Consider the following 19,136-nt stretch of genomic DNA (forward strand, 5'->3'; position numbering starts at 1 on the left):
TCCGCGAACGATCCGCGGTTCTTCCAGAATTCGAATTCCTACGGAAGTGCATATGATCCACACCTCTTACCCCACTCTCCTCGTGTCATATCCGCAGCGGCGATGCGAACGGTCCTAGATTCATCGCCCACTGCCGCAAAATGCGTCGCCGCCGTTGCACTGTGATCCCGCCCCTGACTCCCGACCAGGGAAAAGACCCCGTTCTCGAATTTCCCTCGGAGCAGTCTTAAAGCGAGTCGCCGTTTCCCTCAGCTACGCTCCCCCCTGCCCCCCCTAATGCTCCGGCGATCTCTTCGCTCTCGGGCTCCCATTATAAATCGATATACAAGTAGCCCCACGTCGCAAAACGCCGCGCAAAAGAGGGGGGAGGGTGCAACACTAGGACTTCCCGGGAGGTCACCCATCCCAGTACTACTCTAGCCCAAGCGCGCTTAACTGCGGAGTTCTGATGGGATCCGGTGCATTAACGCTGGTATGATCGCACCCGCAAAGATCTCGCCCCCTCCCCCTCTTCAACGGACACCGCCGAGCCACGGGGCCCTCGATCCGAAACGGTTCGGCGCAGGGGCTCGCCCTCTTCCCCGACTTGGCGGCGCCTCCCGCCCCGCGGGAGCCAGCGGAAGAACGGACGAGCGAGAATGAAAAGAAGAGAGAGAAGGGAAAGGCGTAAGTTCCGCGACCACCGGCGGCGCTCCGTGGAGCGCGCGCGGCCTTTCCGCGAACGATCCGCGGTTCTTCCAGAATTCGAATTCCTACGGAAGTGCATATGATCCACACCTCTTACCCCACTCTCCTCGTGTCATATCCGCAGCGGCGATGCGAACGGTCCTAGATTCATCGCCCACTGCCGCAAATGCGTCGCCTCCGTTGCACTTCGATCCCGCCCCTGACTTCCGACCAGGGAAAAGAACCTGTTCTCGAATTTCCCTCGGAGCAGTCTTAGAGCGAGTCGCCGTTTCCCTCGGCTACGCTCCCCCTGCCCCCCCTAATGCTCCAGCGATCTCTTCGTTCGCGGGATCCCATTGTAAATCGATATATACGTAGCCCCACGTCGCAAAACGCCGCGCAAAAGAGGGGGGAGGGTGCAACACTAGGACTTCCCGGGAGGTCACCCATCCCAGTACTACTCTAGCCCAAGCGCGCTTAACTGCGGAGTTCTGATGGGATCCGGTGCATTAACGCTGGTATGATCGCACCCGCAAGGATCTCGCCCCCTCCCCCTCTTCAAGGGACACCGCCGAGCCACGGGCCCTCGATCCGAAACGGTTCGGCGCAGGGGCTCGCCCTCTTCCCCGACTTGGCGGCGCCCCCCGCCCCGCGGGGAGCCGGCGGAAGAACGGACGAGCGAGAATGGAAAGAAGAGAGAGAAGGAAAAGGCGTAAGTTCCGCGACCACCGACGACGCTCCGTGGAGCGCGCGCGGCCTTTCCGTGAACGATCCGCGGTTCTTCCAGAATTCGAATTCCTACGGAAGTGCATATGATCCACACCTCTTACCCCACTCTCCTCGTGTCATATCCGCAGCGGCGATGCGAACGGTCCTAGATTCATCGCCCACTGCCGCAAAATGCGTCGCCGCCGTTGCACTGTGATCCCGCCCCTGACTCCCGACCAGGGAAAAGACCCCGTTCTCGAATTTCCCTCGGAGCAGTCTTAAAGCGAGTCGCCGTTTCCCTCAGCTACGCTCCCCCCTGCCCCCCCTAATGCTCCGGCGATCTCTTCGCTCTCGGGCTCCCATTATAAATCGATATACAAGTAGCCCCACGTCGCAAAACGCCGCGCAAAAGAGGGGGGAGGGTGCAACACTAGGACTTCCCGGGAGGTCACCCATCCCAGTACTACTCTAGCCCAAGCGCGCTTAACTGCGGAGTTCTGATGGGATCCGGTGCATTAACGCTGGTATGATCGCACCCGCAAAGATCTCGCCCCCTCCCCCTCTTCAACGGACACCGCCGAGCCACGGGGCCCTCGATCCGAAACGGTTCGGCGCAGGGGCTCGCCCTCTTCCCCGACTCGACGGCGCCTCCCGCCCCGCGGGGAGCCAGCGGAAGAACGGACGAGCGAAAATGAAAAGAAGAGAGAGAAGGGAAAGGCGTAAGTTCCGCGACCACCGGCGGCGCTCCGTGGAGCGCGCGCGGCCTTTCCGCGAACGATCCGCGGTTCTTCCAGAATTCGAATTCCTACGGAAGTGCATATGATCCACACCTCTTACCCCACTCTCCTCGTGTCATATCCGCAGCGGCGATGCGAACGGTCCTAGATTCATCGCCCACTGCCGCAAAATGCGTCGCCGCCGTTGCACTGTGATCCCGCCCCTGACTCCCGACCAGGGAAAAGACCCCGTTCTCGAATTTCCCTCGGAGCAGTCTTAAAGCGAGTCGCCGTTTCCCTCAGCTACGCTCCCCCCTGCCCCCCCTAATGCTCCGGCGATCTCTTCGCTCTCGGGCTCCCATTATAAATCGATATACAAGTAGCCCCACGTCGCAAAACGCCGCGCAAAAGAGGGGGGAGGGTGCAACACTAGGACTTCCCGGGAGGTCACCCATCCCAGTACTACTCTAGCCCAAGCGCGCTTAACTGCGGAGTTCTGATGGGATCCGGTGCATTAACGCTGGTATGATCGCACCCGCAAAGATCTCGCCCCCTCCCCCTCTTCAACGGACACCGCCGAGCCACGGGGCCCTCGATCCGAAACGGTTCGGCGCAGGGGCTCGCCCTCTTCCCCGACTCGACGGCGCCTCCCGCCCCGCGGGGAGCCAGCGGAAGAACGGACGAGCGAAAATGAAAAGAAGAGAGAGAAGGGAAAGGCGTAAGTTCCGCGACCACCGGCGGCGCTCCGTGGAGCGCGCGCGGCCTTTCCGCGAACGATCCGCGGTTCTTCCAGAATTCGAATTCCTACGGAAGTGCATATGATCCACACCTCTTACCCCACTCTCCTCGTGTCATATCCGCAGCGGCGATGCGAACGGTCCTAGATTCATCGCCCACTGCCGCAAAATGCGTCGCCGCCGTTGCACTGTGATCCCGCCCCTGACTCCCGACCAGGGAAAAGACCCCGTTCTCGAATTTCCCTCGGAGCAGTCTTAAAGCGAGTCGCCGTTTCCCTCAGCTACGCTCCCCCCTGCCCCCCCTAATGCTCCGGCGATCTCTTCGCTCTCGGGCTCCCATTATAAATCGATATACAAGTGGCCCCACGTCGCAAAAACGACGCACAAAAGAGGGGGGGAGTGCAACACTAGGACTTCCCGGGAGGTCACCCATCCCAGTACTACTCTAGCCCAAGCGCGCTTAACTGCGGAGTTCTGATGGGATCCGGTGCATTAACGCTGGTATGATCGCACCCGCAAAGATCTCGCCCCCTCCCCCTCTTCAACGGACACCGCCGAGCCACGGGGCCCTCGATCCGAAACGGTTCGGCGCAGGGGCTCGCCCTCTTCCCCGACTCGACGGCGCCTCCCGCCCCGCGGGGAGCCAGCGGAAGAACGGACGAGCGAAAATGAAAAGAAGAGAGAGAAGGGAAAGGCGTAAGTTCCGCGACCACCGGCGGCGCTCCGTGGAGCGCGCGCGGCCTTTCCGCGAACGATCCGCGGTTCTTCCAGAATTCGAATTCCTACGGAAGTGCATATGATCCACACCTCTTACCCCACTCTCCTCGTGTCATATCCGCAGCGGCGATGCGAACGGTCCTAGATTCATCGCCCACTGCCGCAAAATGCGTCGCCGCCGTTGCACTGTGATCCCGCCCCTGACTCCCGACCAGGGAAAAGACCCCGTTCTCGAGTTTCCCTCGGAGCAGTCTTAAAGCGAGTCGCCGTTTCCCTCAGCTACGCTCCCCCCTGCCCCCCCTAATGCTCCGGCGATCTCTTCGCTCTCGGGCTCCCATTATAAATCAATATATAAGTAGCCCCACGTCGCAAAAACGCCGCACAAAAAGGGGGGAGGGTGCAACACTAGGACTTCCCGGGAGGTCACCCATCCCAGTACTACTCTAGCCCAAGCGCGCTTAACTGCGGAGTTCTGATGGGATCCGGTGCATTAACGCTGGTATGATCGCACCCGCAAAGATCTCGCCCCCTCCCCCTCTTCAAGGGACACCGCCGAGCCACGGGCCCTCGATCCGAAACGGTTCGGCGCAGGGGCTCGCCCTCTTCCCCGACTTGGCGGCGCCTCCCGCCCCGCGGGGAGCCAGCGGAAGAACGGACGAGCGAGAACGAAAAGAAGAGAGAGAAGGAAAAGGCGTAAGTTCCGCGACCACCGGCGGCGCTCCGTGGAGCGCGCGCGGCCTTTCCGCGAACGATCCGCGGTTCTTCCAGAATTCGAATTCCTACGGAAGTGCATATGATCCACACCTCTTACCCCACTCTCCTCGTGTCATATCCGCAGCGGCGATGCGAACGGTCCTAGATTCATCGCCCACTGCCGCAAAATGCGTCGCCGCCGTTGCACTGTGATCCCGCCCCTGACTCCCGACCAGGGAAAAGACCCCGTTCTCGAATTTCCCTCGGAGCAGTCTTAAAGCGAGTCGCCGTTTCCCTCAGCTACGCTCCCCCCTGCCCCCCCTAATGCTCCGGCGATCTCTTCGCTCTCGGGCTCCCATTATAAATCGATATACAAGTAGCCCCACGTCGCAAAACGCCGCGCAAAAGAGGGGGGAGGGTGCAACACTAGGACTTCCCGGGAGGTCACCCATCCCAGTACTACTCTAGCCCAAGCGCGCTTAACTGCGGAGTTCTGATGGGATCCGGTGCATTAACGCTGGTATGATCGCACCCGCAAAGATCTCGCCCCCTCCCCCTCTTCAACGGACACCGCCGAGCCACGGGCCCTCGATCCGAAACGGTTCGGCGCAGGGGCTCGCCCTCTTCCCCCGACTTGGCGGCGCCTCCCGCCCCGCGGGGAGCCAGCGGAAGAACGGACGAGCGAGAATGAAAAGAAGAGAGGGAAGGAAAGGCGTAAGTTCCGCGACCACCGGCGGCGCTCCGTGGAGCGCGCGCGGCCTTTCCGCGAACGATCCGCGGTTCTTCCAGAATTCGAATTCCTACGGAAGTGCATATGATCCACACCTCTTACCCCACTCTCCTCGTGTCATATCCGCAGCGGCGATGCGAACGGTCCTAGATTCATCGCCCACTGCCGCAAAATGCGTCGCCGCCGTTGCACTGTGATCCCGCCCCTGACTCCCGACCAGGGAAAAGACCCCGTTCTCGAATTTCCCTCGGAGCAGTCTTAAAGCGAGTCGCCGTTTCCCTCAGCTACGCTCCCCCCTGCCCCCCCTAATGCTCCGGCGATCTCTTCGCTCTCGGGCTCCCATTATAAATCGATATACAAGTAGCCCCACGTCGCAAAACGCCGCGCAAAAGAGGGGGGAGGGTGCAACACTAGGACTTCCCGGGAGGTCACCCATCCCAGTACTACTCTAGCCCAAGCGCGCTTAACTGCGGAGTTCTGATGGGATCCGGTGCATTAACGCTGGTATGATCGCACCCGCAAAGATCTCGCCCCCTCCCCTCTTCAACGACACCGCCGAGCCACGGGGCCCTCGATCCGAAACGGTTCGGCGCAGGGGCTCGCCCTCTTCCCCGACTCGACGGCGCCTCCCGCCCCGCGGGGAGCCAGCGGAAGAACGGACGAGCGAAAATGAAAAGAAGAGAGAGAAGGGAAAGGCGTAAGTTCCGCGACCACCGGCGGCGCTCCGTGGAGCGCGCGCGGCCTTTCCGCGAACGATCCGCGGTTCTTCCAGAATTCGAATTCCTACGGAAGTGCATATGATCCACACCTCTTACCCCACTCTCCTCGTGTCATATCCGCAGCGGCGATGCGAACGGTCCTAGATTCATCGCCCACTGCCGCAAAATGCGTCGCCGCCGTTGCACTGTGATCCCGCCCCTGACTCCCGACCAGGGAAAAGACCCCGTTCTCGAATTTCCCTCGGAGCAGTCTTAAAGCGAGTCGCCGTTTCCCTCAGCTACGCTCCCCCCTGCCCCCCTAATGCTCCGGCGATCTCTTCGCTCTCGGGCTCCCATTATAAATCGATATACAAGTAGCCCCACGTCGCAAAACGCCGCGCAAAAGAGGGGGGAGGGTGCAACACTAGGACTTCCCGGAGGTCACCCATCCCAGTACTACTCTAGCCCAAGCGCGCTTAACTGCGGAGTTCTGATGGGATCCGGTGCATTAACGCTGGTATGATCGCACCCGCAAAGATCTCGCCCCCTCCCCCTCTTCAACGGACACCGCCGAGCCACGGGGCCCTCGATCCGAAACGGTTCGGCGCAGGGGCTCGCCCTCTTCCCCGACTCGACGGCGCCTCCCGCCCCGCGGGGAGCCAGCGGAAGAACGGACGAGCGAAAATGAAAAGAAGAGAGAGAAGGGAAAGGCGTAAGTTCCGCGACCACCGGCGGCGCTCCGTGGAGCGCGCGCGGCCTTTCCGCGAACGATCCGCGGTTCTTCCAGAATTCGAATTCCTACGGAAGTGCATATGATCCACACCTCTTACCCCACTCTCCTCGTGTCATATCCGCAGCGGCGATGCGAACGGTCCTAGATTCATCGCCCACTGCCGCAAAATGCGTCGCCGCCGTTGCACTGTGATCCCGCCCCTGACTCCCGACCAGGGAAAAGACCCCGTTCTCGAATTTCCCTCGGAGCAGTCTTAAAGCGAGTCGCCGTTTCCCTCAGCTACGCTCCCCCCTGCCCCCCCTAATGCTCCGGCGATCTCTTCGCTCTCGGGCTCCCATTATAAATCGATATACAAGTAGCCCCACGTCGCAAAACGCCGCGCAAAAGAGGGGGGAGGGTGCAACACTAGGACTTCCCGGGAGGTCACCCATCCCAGTACTACTCTAGCCCAAGCGCGCTTAACTGCGGAGTTCTGATGGGATCCGGTGCATTAACGCTGGTATGATCGCACCCGCAAAGATCTCGCCCCCTCCCCCTCTTCAACGGACACCGCCGAGCCACGGGCCCTCGATCCGAAACGGTTCGGCGCAGGGGCTCGCCCTCTTCCCCCGACTTGGCGGCGCCTCCCGCCCCGCGGGGAGCCAGCGGAAGAACGGACGAGCGAGAATGAAAAGAAGAGAGGGAAGGAAAGGCGTAAGTTCCGCGACCACCGGCGGCGCTCCGTGGAGCGCGCGCGGCCTTTCCGCGAACGATCCGCGGTTCTTCCAGAATTCGAATTCCTACGGAAGTGCATATGATCCACACCTCTTACCCCACTCTCCTCGTGTCATATCCGCAGCGGCGATGCGAACGGTCCTAGATTCATCGCCCACTGCCGCAAAATGCGTCGCCGCCGTTGCACTGTGATCCCGCCCCTGACTCCCGACCAGGGAAAAGACCCCGTTCTCGAATTTCCCTCGGAGCAGTCTTAAAGCGAGTCGCCGTTTCCCTCAGCTACGCTCCCCCCTGCCCCCCCTAATGCTCCGGCGATCTCTTCGCTCTCGGGCTCCCATTATAAATCGATATACAAGTAGCCCCACGTCGCAAAACGCCGCGCAAAAGAGGGGGGAGGGTGCAACACTAGGACTTCCCGGGAGGTCACCCATCCCAGTACTACTCTAGCCCAAGCGCGCTTAACTGCGGAGTTCTGATGGGATCCGGTGCATTAACGCTGGTATGATCGCACCCGCAAAGATCTCGCCCCCTCCCCCTCTTCAACGGACACCGCCGAGCCACGGGGCCCTCGATCCGAAACGGTTCGGCGCAGGGGCTCGCCCTCTTCCCCGACTCGACGGCGCCTCCCGCCCCGCGGGGAGCCAGCGGAAGAACGGACGAGCGAAAATGAAAAGAAGAGAGAGAAGGGAAAGGCGTAAGTTCCGCGACCACCGGCGGCGCTCCGTGGAGCGCGCGCGGCCTTTCCGCGAACGATCCGCGGTTCTTCCAGAATTCGAATTCCTACGGAAGTGCATATGATCCACACCTCTTACCCCACTCTCCTCGTGTCATATCCGCAGCGGCGATGCGAACGGTCCTAGATTCATCGCCCACTGCCGCAAAATGCGTCGCCGCCGTTGCACTGTGATCCCGCCCCTGACTCCCGACCAGGGAAAAGACCCCGTTCTCGAATTTCCCTCGGAGCAGTCTTAAAGCGAGTCGCCGTTTCCCTCAGCTACGCTCCCCCCTGCCCCCCCTAATGCTCCGGCGATCTCTTCGCTCTCGGGCTCCCATTATAAATCGATATACAAGTAGCCCCACGTCGCAAAACGCCGCGCAAAAGAGGGGGGAGGGTGCAACACTAGGACTTCCCGGGAGGTCACCCATCCCAGTACTACTCTAGCCCAAGCGCGCTTAACTGCGGAGTTCTGATGGGATCCGGTGCATTAACGCTGGTATGATCGCACCCGCAAAGATCTCGCCCCCTCCCCCTCTTCAACGGACACCGCCGAGCCACGGGGCCCTCGATCCGAAACGGTTCGGCGCAGGGGCTCGCCCTCTTCCCCGACTCGACGGCGCCTCCCGCCCCGCGGGGAGCCAGCGGAAGAACGGACGAGCGAAAATGAAAAGAAGAGAGAGAAGGGAAAGGCGTAAGTTCCGCGACCACCGGCGGCGCTCCGTGGAGCGCGCGCGGCCTTTCCGCGAACGATCCGCGGTTCTTCCAGAATTCGAATTCCTACGGAAGTGCATATGATCCACACCTCTTACCCCACTCTCCTCGTGTCATATCCGCAGCGGCGATGCGAACGGTCCTAGATTCATCGCCCACTGCCGCAAAATGCGTCGCCGCCGTTGCACTGTGATCCCGCCCCTGACTCCCGACCAGGGAAAAGACCCCGTTCTCGAATTTCCCTCGGAGCAGTCTTAAAGCGAGTCGCCGTTTCCCTCAGCTACGCTCCCCCCTGCCCCCCCTAATGCTCCGGCGATCTCTTCGCTCTCGGGCTCCCATTATAAATCGATATACAAGTAGCCCCACGTCGCAAAACGCCGCGCAAAAGAGGGGGGAGGGTGCAACACTAGGACTTCCCGGGAGGTCACCCATCCCAGTACTACTCTAGCCCAAGCGCGCTTAACTGCGGAGTTCTGATGGGATCCGGTGCATTAACGCTGGTATGATCGCACCCGCAAAGATCTCGCCCCCTCCCCCTCTTCAACGGACACCGCCGAGCCACGGGGCCCTCGATCCGAAACGGTTCGGCGCAGGGGCTCGCCCTCTTCCCCGACTCGACGGCGCCTCCCGCCCCGCGGGGAGCCAGCGGAAGAACGGACGAGCGAAAATGAAAAGAAGAGAGAGAAGGGAAAGGCGTAAGTTCCGCGACCACCGGCGGCGCTCCGTGGAGCGCGCGCGGCCTTTCCGCGAACGATCCGCGGTTCTTCCAGAATTCGAATTCCTACGGAAGTGCATATGATCCACACCTCTTACCCCACTCTCCTCGTGTCATATCCGCAGCGGCGATGCGAACGGTCCTAGATTCATCGCCCACTGCCGCAAAATGCGTCGCCGCCGTTGCACTGTGATCCCGCCCCTGACTCCCGACCAGGGAAAAGACCCCGTTCTCGAATTTCCCTCGGAGCAGTCTTAAAGCGAGTCGCCGTTTCCCTCAGCTACGCTCCCCCCTGCCCCCCCTAATGCTCCGGCGATCTCTTCGCTCTCGGGCTCCCATTATAAATCGATATACAAGTAGCCCCACGTCGCAAAACGCCGCGCAAAAGAGGGGGGAGGGTGCAACACTAGGACTTCCCGGGAGGTCACCCATCCCAGTACTACTCTAGCCCAAGCGCGCTTAACTGCGGAGTTCTGATGGGATCCGGTGCATTAACGCTGGTATGATCGCACCCGCAAAGATCTCGCCCCCTCCCCCTCTTCAACGGACACCGCCGAGCCACGGGGCCCTCGATCCGAAACGGTTCGGCGCAGGGGCTCGCCCTCTTCCCCGACTCGACGGCGCCTCCCGCCCCGCGGGGAGCCAGCGGAAGAACGGACGAGCGAAAATGAAAAGAAGAGAGAGAAGGGAAAGGCGTAAGTTCCGCGACCACCGGCGGCGCTCCGTGGAGCGCGCGCGGCCTTTCCGCGAACGATCCGCGGTTCTTCCAGAATTCGAATTCCTACGGAAGTGCATATGATCCACACCTCTTACCCCACTCTCCTCGTGTCATATCCGCAGCGGCGATGCGAACGGTCCTAGATTCATCGCCCACTGCCGCAAAATGCGTCGCCGCCGTTGCACTGTGATCCCGCCCCTGACTCCCGACCAGGGAAAAGACCCCGTTCTCGAATTTCCCTCGGAGCAGTCTTAAAGCGAGTCGCCGTTTCCCTCAGCTACGCTCCCCCCTGCAAAGGATCAGACCTTGAGTGTTGTGGACTTTTTGATTGTTTGACACAAAGACATAAGCCAACAGGAGCCAGACATGAAAGGAAATGACTAGTATGACCTTCTCCATCATATTATGGCATGCCCATAGTGGAATGCAGCTGAGTGAATGGAGCGGGACACCTAAAAATGAAATGCATAAAGAGTTTTGATCTCTAACGAAGGACTGACCAGACCGACTCTAACAGAATGGTTGAGCCAAATCTCTCTTCATCCATTCAGCCCCATGCCATATTCCAAGCATGAATGTGGGATCTCATAGAACACATCAATCCAAAACCATCTACGGCTTCCAAAGGCCAACCACCTAAACCCATAAAACAGTGATTCCACCTCATAGTCGGACATCACGAAACCATCATCAGATTGGTCTCTACCCAAGCCTTCCAGAGCGTTTGTTCTAACCAAAGCTTCCAAGACTAGTAACTCAACCCATAGCTGTCACCTCAAACCACCAAGGGCTTCCAGAGTGTTTTTCCAACCAAGGCTTCCAAGACTAGTAACTCAACCCAAGTTGTTATAGGGCTTCCAAAGCGTTTGTCCAACCAGGGCTTCCAGGAATTAAAAATCAACCCAAGCTAAAGGAAAAATGAGAAGCAACCAAAACAAAACAAGGAAATAAACCCACAATCTCCATGGTTATCCAGGAAATGGCAAGGCTAGGCAATCATCCATGCTAGCGATAGATCATGACAAATAATCCACATGCATATGCCACGCATGCCAAAACTAGTGGGGAAAACATACATGCAACTCAGTACCTACAAGCCAAATCCATTGTAGTTGTTTATTCTGATGTCCTCTTACGCTTTCCTTCTCTTCCTTTGCCTTCTTGTTCCAAAACTCCAATCATGCCACACTCTCTAATAGTGCTCCAAGAAAATCTAAGTATCCAAGAATGAGAGAGAGAGAGAATAATGAGGGAGCTCTAAAACTGAACTGACAAAAGTCTGTTTACTGATCCTCGAAAGCCTTTTTATGAATGAAGCCTCTATTTTCCATTATTTTCCTTTATTTTCCTCGTCACATGCAACATGTGACCTTTCACCTCCCTTTTCTCCTAATTTCCATTATTTCCATAAATAAAATGCCAAAATGCCACTTTGCCACTCCAAAGCCTTTATCGTTGCCTTTGCCAATTTCTTTAGTGATAATAACCAAATGAAAACCCACACTAGGATGTCTTGCCCAACATTCAACTTGGAATAAGTGTCCCATCAACCGTGGTTATTATTTTGTCTTTATTAACTTTTATTACATGGAATTTTCACAAGGGTTGTTACAGAAACCTCCCCCTTGGGGGAACACCATCCTCGATGTTCAACAACACCTATAACCACAAGACTGTTGTAATTAAAACATATTATCGATGGAGCTTTATAACTTAGCTCATTGTAGTATTTACAATGATCAACCTGTTGAGAAACAAACCAACATGAAAACATAACAAACATAACATCATAATGACGTCATACCCATAACACTTATTGGAGCTTTATAACATAGCTCATGGTAGTATTTACATCCATATACATATGTACATATACCAAACATCACCAAAGAATGTACCAAAACATATACCAAAACTACTTTGCCTCAACCAGAAAACAAAGAAGGATACATAGGCCGCATTTGATCTGCCATCTCCCACGTAGCTTCATCAAGCCCAAAATGCTTCCATTGCACCTTAACTTTCTCGATTGCTCGGTTTCAGAACATGAGAACATTTTTCTGCAAAATACACTGAGGCTTCGACTGGAATTCTCCATCTGGTTCCACCTGTAATACAAACCAATCAATCACATGATCAAGATATTTAACATACTTCTTAAGTAATGACACATGGAAAACATCATGGACTTTCACTGTCAGAGGTAGTGCAAGTCGATAGGCTACTAGCCCAATCCTCTCAATAATAGTGAAGGACCCACAACACTATGGTGCCATCTTGGCACATGATCCAATCCATAAGGAACTCTTATTTGGTTTGATGCATAAGTACACCTATTCCCCAACCTGGAACTCCTTGAACAACCTATTCTAATCTGCATAGCATTTTTGCCTATCCTGTGTTGCCTTTAGATTCTTCTTTATAACCTGCATTTCTTATTCCATGTCTGCCAACATGTCCGATTCAATTAACACCTTGTTAATAGACCACTCCAAATGATATGAGTATTGCAACTTCGCCCATACAATGCCTCAAACAGACTCATCCTGAAAGATTCTTGATACCCATTGTCGTAATCGAACTCTACCAGTGGAAGATACTCTTCCCACTTTCGTTGTTGATGCATCACTTACATCCTCAACATGTCCTCCAATATCTTGTTGACCCTCTCAATATGTCCATTTGTCTGCAGATGATAAATTGTACTGAAGGCCAACTCTGTGTCCAAACCTGCAAACAGCTCTTTCCAAAACTTGGAAGTGAACTTTGCATCCATGTATGACACAATATTCTTCGTAAAAACATGCATTCTAACCACATCTCTGATGAATACCTATGCTACATTGCTAGTTGAGAGAGTAGACTTCACTGGAATGAAGTGTGCAACCTTTGTCAACCTCTCCAAAACAACCATGATGGAATCTTATTTTCTCAGTGTCCTCGGCAAACCTGTGATGAAGTCCATGGAAATGAACTCCCATTTCCATTATGGAATCTCAACCGGTTGTAGCAGTCCACCTGGATACTTACACTCTGCCTTCACACGCTGACAACCACAAACTCTGCTACATCCTTCTTTAGATTCGACCAATAATAAAATTTCTTCACTATTGTCAGTGTCTTCTGATAACCTAGGTAACCTGAATATGGTTTCGCATGAAACTCTCTCAAGATCACCTTCTTGAGCTCACTGCTATCCGACACATATATCATGTCTTTGAATCTAACTATTCCATCTGTTGTAAGGCATTAGTCCACATCCTATGCACCTGCACTTGTACCTGTACCACTACTTGTACTACTACATGTACTTGGACCTGTACTAGTACTACTACATGTACATGTACTTGTACCACCACATTGTTGGACATTGGATAAACCAACACTCCCCGTGTGTTTCACAACATGGACTAACCACCTCTCGTGGATCCTTATCTCTAGTGATGTGATCATTGAGTAACACCTGTGGGTTTTGGTCTAACGACAATAGTGATTCCCAACAAGTGGTATCAGAGCGTAGGTCATGAGTTCGATACACACGGACTCGCGTTGGGGGGGAGATTCTTGGACATTGGATAAACCAACGCTCCTCATGTGTTTCACGACATGGACTAACCGCCTCTCATGGATCCTTATCTCTGGCGATGCAATCGTTGACTAACACTTGTGGGTTTTTGTCTAATAGAAATTGTGATTCCCAACACACATGTACATGTGATCTGCTGCAACCTGTACATAATATCCATATACCTGACATCCTGTTGACCTGCCTGCAAGATCCTAACCTGTAAGTCTATCCCATAGGAGCTCATAACTGCTAAGTGATTTACCTGTATCCGCCTGCTAAGAACATCTACCAACCTGTTCTCTTTACCTTTGATATATTTGATCTCGAAATCGAACTCATTGGTCATGGCCAACCACCGAGCCTGCCAACCATTTAGGTTCAATTGATCTAATAGATACCACAACCCACTGTGATCACTCATGAATGTAAACCTCTTGCCCAAAAGATAGTGCTCCCACATCTTCAATGCATGTATGATCACTGCCAACTCAACATCATGTGTGGGGTAGTTCTGCTCGTGCTCATTCAGTTTTTGTGATTCATAGCATACCACCTGTCCATCCTGCATAAGGGATCCACCAAGTCCCTTCTTGCAAGCATTTGTGCATACTAAAAACTCTTTTATCCAGATCTGCAATATTTAACACTGGTGTATGTGTTAACAATTGCTTAAGTTTCTCAAAACTAGCCTCACAATCCTCTTTCCATCAAAATTCTTGCATTTTCTATGCAATGATGTGATAGGATAAGAAATCTGTGAGAAGTTCATGATGAACCTCCTATAATAGCCTGTCAACCCCATGAAAGATCTTACCTAATATACATTCCTACGAGCTACCCACTCCATGATGGCCCTTATCTTTTCTGGATCTACTGTAATGCCCTCCTTGGAGATAACATGTCCCATGTAATGTACCTCATTCTGGAAGAAACTGCACTTGCTAAGCTTAGCATACAATTGATGCTCTCTCAACAACCTCAACACTGCTGCTAAATGCTCGACATGCTCTTCCTCATTTTTAAAATATACCAATATGTAATCAATGAAAATATTAACAAACTTACCCAAGTACGGATGCAACACACTATTCATCAAGCACATAAAAGTAGTTGAAGCATTAGTCAAACTGAATGGAACTACAACAAACTCATAATGCCCATACCTGGTCCGAAAGGTTATCTTGTAAATTTCCTCCTCTTTGATGCAGACCTGATGATATCTGAATCTCAAATCAATCTTCGAGAACACTTTTGCTCCCTTCAATTGATCAAACAAGTCACCAATCCTCAGTAATGGATACCTTTTCTTGGTGGTCACTTTGTTCAACTACCTGTAGTTAATGTATAATCTAAGAGTACCATCTTTCTTCTTCATAAACATTATCAGTGCACCCCAAGGCGATATACTTGGCCTAATGTATCCCTTGTCAAGCATCTCTTTCAGCTGCAACTTTAACTCTAACAACTCAGGTGTGCTCATCCTGCAAGGTGCTTTTGATGTCGGAGCTGCCCCTGGCGCCAACTCAATAGAAAATTCTACTTCCCTATCAGGTGGAAACTCTAAAATATCCTCAGGAAATAAATCTTGGAACTGTTATAAAACTAGGTACCTGCTCAAAACATCTGCATCCTCAACTTCCTTACCTTTATCACTAGAAATGTGCACTACAAATATCACAAACCCTTTCCTACGACTACGCTTTGTCTGTGTAGTCATCACCATCCTAACTGATGTGGCTTTCTTCTTTCCCTATAAGACTCTGGGTTCTACATTGTCATCTAAGCACTCAATAGTTTTTTCATAACCTTGGTTCTATGAAGGTACAACCAATCCATGCCCAACAACATATTGTATGATCCCAACGGTAATACATTCAAATGTGTTGTGATAGGCATACCATTCAAATAAAATGCACAAGCTATCACCCAATGATGAACTCACTTCTTTGTATCTATAGCCAACTACACTAACCAAGATTATGCATGCAATTTCTTTCTCAAACCACACTTATCCACCAAGTTATGACTAACATAGCCACAATTAGATCTAGAGTTAATCAAAATAGAAATAACTTAATCACAAAGATTACCATCCATCTCAATGATAGATGCTTGATGGTTTGCCTATTTGTTATCCAATGCTAGATAGATACAAGGAACACTCTGACAAACATCCCCAACAGTTTGTGCCTCCTGCGCACTATATATCTGAGGCCTACCACCCTAATTTTGTGGATAATCTCTCCTGCTATGATCTTTGCCACAAGTCCAACACTCTATAGGCTTCCACCTCGAATCCTTATTCTGTTCTTCTGATCAAAATCCCTGTCCTCTGTCAGATGCATTGAACTTCTTTGATGGCGCTGCATTCTCTTTATTACCTGTGCCCTGAGGTCTTACTTGCTTCTTGTCCCATTTTCCTTTGTTCTTTGCATTACCTTTCCAGTCTGGTTTAGTCTTGGATCTGTGCTTCAATTGTTCATAGCAATGCTTTAGCTTTCAGATGACCTCCTCCAATGATCCAAGCTCATCGAACTCAATTATGTCTTTGAATGCCATCGGTGTTGGTAAGGTAAATCCCCTCTGCGGACAGAGGCGATCCCACTAGCCTATCACAGAACTAGCCACAAACAAACCACGCTGCTACGCAAGTTCCTAGTTATGCATCAAAGGTGAATCAAGAAGACTAACCTGGAGTCCAATGCTATGATTGAAGCAGAGTTGATATCCTCGATCCCTTGCTCCAACAGATCATAACGAATACCTGCACATGCAAAGGAAGAGACGGATACCAACATAAAAACTACCAAGGCACAACTATATTTCAGTCAGAAAGGAAATAAATCAACATATCATCATGACAGATAATGAGATTGGAACTATAATAGCAGTCGCTCATCAATTAATAAACAGGAAAAGTTACAACCATTGTTCTGACGTCGACCCTTCTCCTAGCTGGGTGAGTAACTATATGTGTCTTGACATGCATCTCCTCTCCAGCAGCATAACCTCTCTAGCACTCATTAGCATTCTCTCCATGACCAATAATCATCACTACTATAACTCAATTACCAAATCACTAGCATAACACTAACACCAACACTCTCGCACTAGCTTGTCCAATGCATAATGACAAGCTTATATAGATGGAGAAGGGAGGAGGATGCGATGAACCGGGACACCTTTCGCGGATTTAGCAAAAGCCATAAAGATGGATAAAGCTCGACAAAAGACTGATTTTCTCTCCTCAGAAAAGCTCCATGTAATGAAGGAAACAACAGTCGGACGTGCATTAAGGCAAAAAGCATGACTAAATTTGGTTGGCGCGACCGTTGCTCTGAGACAGAGCGCCAATGGTCGCGCCCCCTTTTGAGGATCTCCATCATTGGCACGGGTAAGATATTGTGGACTTGCGCCAATGGAAAAAGAGCACTTTTTAGGGATGATCTGCAGAAGGTGTCTTCAGGGAACATGGAGTACATACTCAGGGGAACATAATGCAAGTGTTTTTAGACTTTGTCACTTCTTATAACTCCCAGGATGGGTCCTCCAAGGTACAACAAGAGAAGTAACAGAGATGGTGACAAATTACTGTGTAACAGATGCCCCCTAAAGCATGAAGTCCGAGAGGTGGAGAGGGGTGAAATGCTTTACAAGAACACACACAGAAGAGCACACAAGAGCACATATAGTTACTGCCGCCGAGGAGCTGTATTAAGAGACATGACTGATAGTTCAATTACAAGATGTACGTGGTATGGTCGCAGCCATCCATAAGAGAGTACATAAATAATCTGGATCCATAGTATGGACGCAGCCATCTGGTTAGGATCAATGAACTGACTCAGGTATGGTCGTAGCCATCCAGTGAATGAGTCAAGTACCAAGAATCACGCCTGGATTACAACAGACACAATCCAGGGTCTTGCGCTCCATCTCGACCCGAACAAGAGTACAAGTCCAAGCATGTGAATATATGAGCTGAAGTCGAACATGCATGAACATCGCCTGATTACCAGTCAATGATGGAAACTGTTAACAGACGCGAGAGGTACCACCAATAATGACAATGGCCCTCAAGGTACTATAGGTACAATCTACGGCGTGTGAATCAATGAGCTGAAGTCGAACACCCGTAGAATCATTCAATCGGAGGCCAATGATGAAAACCTCACGTCGAATACGAAGAACCTGCCATTGAGGCATGCAGGCTCCAAGGCACCGGAAGGGAATCTCTAGGTCAACTTCCTGGATAATGAGCTGAAGTCGACAGGGAGTGACCTCGATCGAAGGTGGGCCATAATGTTTCCCACATCATCGACACGAGACAGAGAGATAATGTCGTGAATCAAGATCGTGCGAACTATCAGAGGGAGGTTGTTTATTTGCAGAGGTCAACTTCTCTTGAACATATCGGCGGCACATTAACGGAATTGGCAGTATTCGACATCAATGTATCAAAGGTCATTATGACGAGGCAATGAGTGAATGAGAGGTCAAATAGGGTACCCAAATCCATGGAAGCAAGTGAAAGATATGAGATGAAATATCCCCACCCTGGACACGAAAGCAAAAAGTGCCATGTTCAAGAGCGACATACTGCCGTTACGGTAACAATTATGGTTCAAAAAAATTTATTTTCCCCCACCATTTCTGGCGAGTACCCCAGTTATTTTTAACAAGCTTGATGGGGATAGCATATGCTTGTGTTGTGACAAAATCCGATGTCATTAAGTTTTAACGAGTCTGACAAAGGAAGAACTCGGCGTCTTTTCTTGTTTAGAGAGTTTGAAAAGACAGCAGAAAAGGAAACTCCAGGGATGTCCTTTTTCGTAAAGTTGTGTCTCTCGGGCCCGAAAAAGTATAAAATAATACCCGAAAGAACCGCCCGATCATTACGATCGAGGAGTACTTTTCATGATTAGTGACTTCGACCTGAAAAAGTAAAAAAGTGGTCAAAACCACGTCGTTTCGTAACCACTAACGAGTTTGAAATGACAAAAACCCGGTAATCTTTTTATGTTTTAACGGTCGACAAAAAGAACTTAAAACGACCGCCCCTTATCACCATTTAACGAGTCAAGAGGAGGGACTCGGCAATCTTTTCCTCTTTAAATGGTCAGAAAAGAGCTGAAAGCGGACCTCCATTTTTATTTTCTTTAACGAGTCAAAAAGGGAAAAATACTCGGCAATCTTTTCATATTTTACGAGTCATAAAAGAGCGTAAAGGCGACTCGTCCTAGAGGAACGAGTGGTATAAAGGGTAGCAACTGGTTCCGGTAATGGTGGAACTGCTCAAAACATGTAATGGTCAAGAGGCTGGCTAATAAAACCACTCATCGCTGCGGTTCCTCAGGAAAGGATAAACAACCAAGTGAAAGCATATGATCGGCCAAAGAGATGGTGGCGATGGAACGAAACAACCAAGGCTCATCTAGCAGAATTTAGCGGATAAACGGCAACCACGAGATGTAAATCGGGTATGGGTTCATTTTTACACAAGCTTGAACCATGGAGAACTCTGCTTGGATTCGGTTTCATGTTTACACAAGCTTGAAACGAAAAAACTATGCTTGTTATAAACTTGCATGTCC

At 52.0% G+C, this 19,136-nt stretch overlaps 14 non-coding genes across 14 annotated transcripts; all 14 read right to left on the bottom strand.

Moving 5' to 3' along the window:
• Positions 1-367: 367 nt before the first annotated feature.
• LOC149245971 (5S ribosomal RNA) lies at positions 368-486 on the bottom strand. Its single transcript, XR_016268159.1, has one exon. It is a non-coding gene; the product is annotated as a 5S ribosomal RNA (ribosomal RNA).
• A 593-nt stretch (positions 487-1,079) lies between these two features.
• On the bottom strand, positions 1,080-1,198 carry LOC149245972 (5S ribosomal RNA). Its single transcript, XR_016268160.1, has one exon. It is a non-coding gene; the product is annotated as a 5S ribosomal RNA (ribosomal RNA).
• Positions 1,199-1,793: 595 nt separating this feature from the next.
• LOC149245973 (5S ribosomal RNA) lies at positions 1,794-1,912 on the bottom strand. The gene has a single exon (XR_016268161.1). It is a non-coding gene; the product is annotated as a 5S ribosomal RNA (ribosomal RNA).
• A 596-nt stretch (positions 1,913-2,508) lies between these two features.
• On the bottom strand, positions 2,509-2,627 carry LOC149245974 (5S ribosomal RNA). The gene has a single exon (XR_016268162.1). It is a non-coding gene; the product is annotated as a 5S ribosomal RNA (ribosomal RNA).
• Positions 2,628-3,223: 596 nt separating this feature from the next.
• On the bottom strand, positions 3,224-3,342 carry LOC149245975 (5S ribosomal RNA). The gene has a single exon (XR_016267394.1). It is a non-coding gene; the product is annotated as a 5S ribosomal RNA (ribosomal RNA).
• A 596-nt stretch (positions 3,343-3,938) lies between these two features.
• Positions 3,939-4,057, bottom strand: LOC149245976 (5S ribosomal RNA). Its single transcript, XR_016268163.1, has one exon. It is a non-coding gene; the product is annotated as a 5S ribosomal RNA (ribosomal RNA).
• Positions 4,058-4,652: 595 nt separating this feature from the next.
• On the bottom strand, positions 4,653-4,771 carry LOC149245977 (5S ribosomal RNA). The gene has a single exon (XR_016268164.1). It is a non-coding gene; the product is annotated as a 5S ribosomal RNA (ribosomal RNA).
• Positions 4,772-5,366: 595 nt separating this feature from the next.
• On the bottom strand, positions 5,367-5,485 carry LOC149245978 (5S ribosomal RNA). Its single transcript, XR_016268165.1, has one exon. It is a non-coding gene; the product is annotated as a 5S ribosomal RNA (ribosomal RNA).
• A 593-nt stretch (positions 5,486-6,078) lies between these two features.
• On the bottom strand, positions 6,079-6,196 carry LOC149245979 (5S ribosomal RNA). The gene has a single exon (XR_016267446.1). It is a non-coding gene; the product is annotated as a 5S ribosomal RNA (ribosomal RNA).
• A 596-nt stretch (positions 6,197-6,792) lies between these two features.
• LOC149245980 (5S ribosomal RNA) lies at positions 6,793-6,911 on the bottom strand. Its single transcript, XR_016268167.1, has one exon. It is a non-coding gene; the product is annotated as a 5S ribosomal RNA (ribosomal RNA).
• Positions 6,912-7,506: 595 nt separating this feature from the next.
• On the bottom strand, positions 7,507-7,625 carry LOC149245981 (5S ribosomal RNA). The gene has a single exon (XR_016268168.1). It is a non-coding gene; the product is annotated as a 5S ribosomal RNA (ribosomal RNA).
• A 596-nt stretch (positions 7,626-8,221) lies between these two features.
• On the bottom strand, positions 8,222-8,340 carry LOC149245982 (5S ribosomal RNA). The gene has a single exon (XR_016268169.1). It is a non-coding gene; the product is annotated as a 5S ribosomal RNA (ribosomal RNA).
• Positions 8,341-8,936: 596 nt separating this feature from the next.
• On the bottom strand, positions 8,937-9,055 carry LOC149245983 (5S ribosomal RNA). Its single transcript, XR_016268170.1, has one exon. It is a non-coding gene; the product is annotated as a 5S ribosomal RNA (ribosomal RNA).
• Positions 9,056-9,651: 596 nt separating this feature from the next.
• Positions 9,652-9,770, bottom strand: LOC149245984 (5S ribosomal RNA). Its single transcript, XR_016268171.1, has one exon. It is a non-coding gene; the product is annotated as a 5S ribosomal RNA (ribosomal RNA).
• Between the last annotated feature and the right edge of the window lie 9,366 nt (positions 9,771-19,136).

This window comes from Pinus tabuliformis, chromosome 7 (genome assembly GCF_031772625.1).
Source record: "Pinus tabuliformis cultivar Carrire ecotype Pingquan chromosome 7, CPIR1, whole genome shotgun sequence".
In the NCBI taxonomy this organism is placed as follows: Eukaryota; Viridiplantae; Streptophyta; class Pinopsida; order Pinales; family Pinaceae; genus Pinus; species Pinus tabuliformis.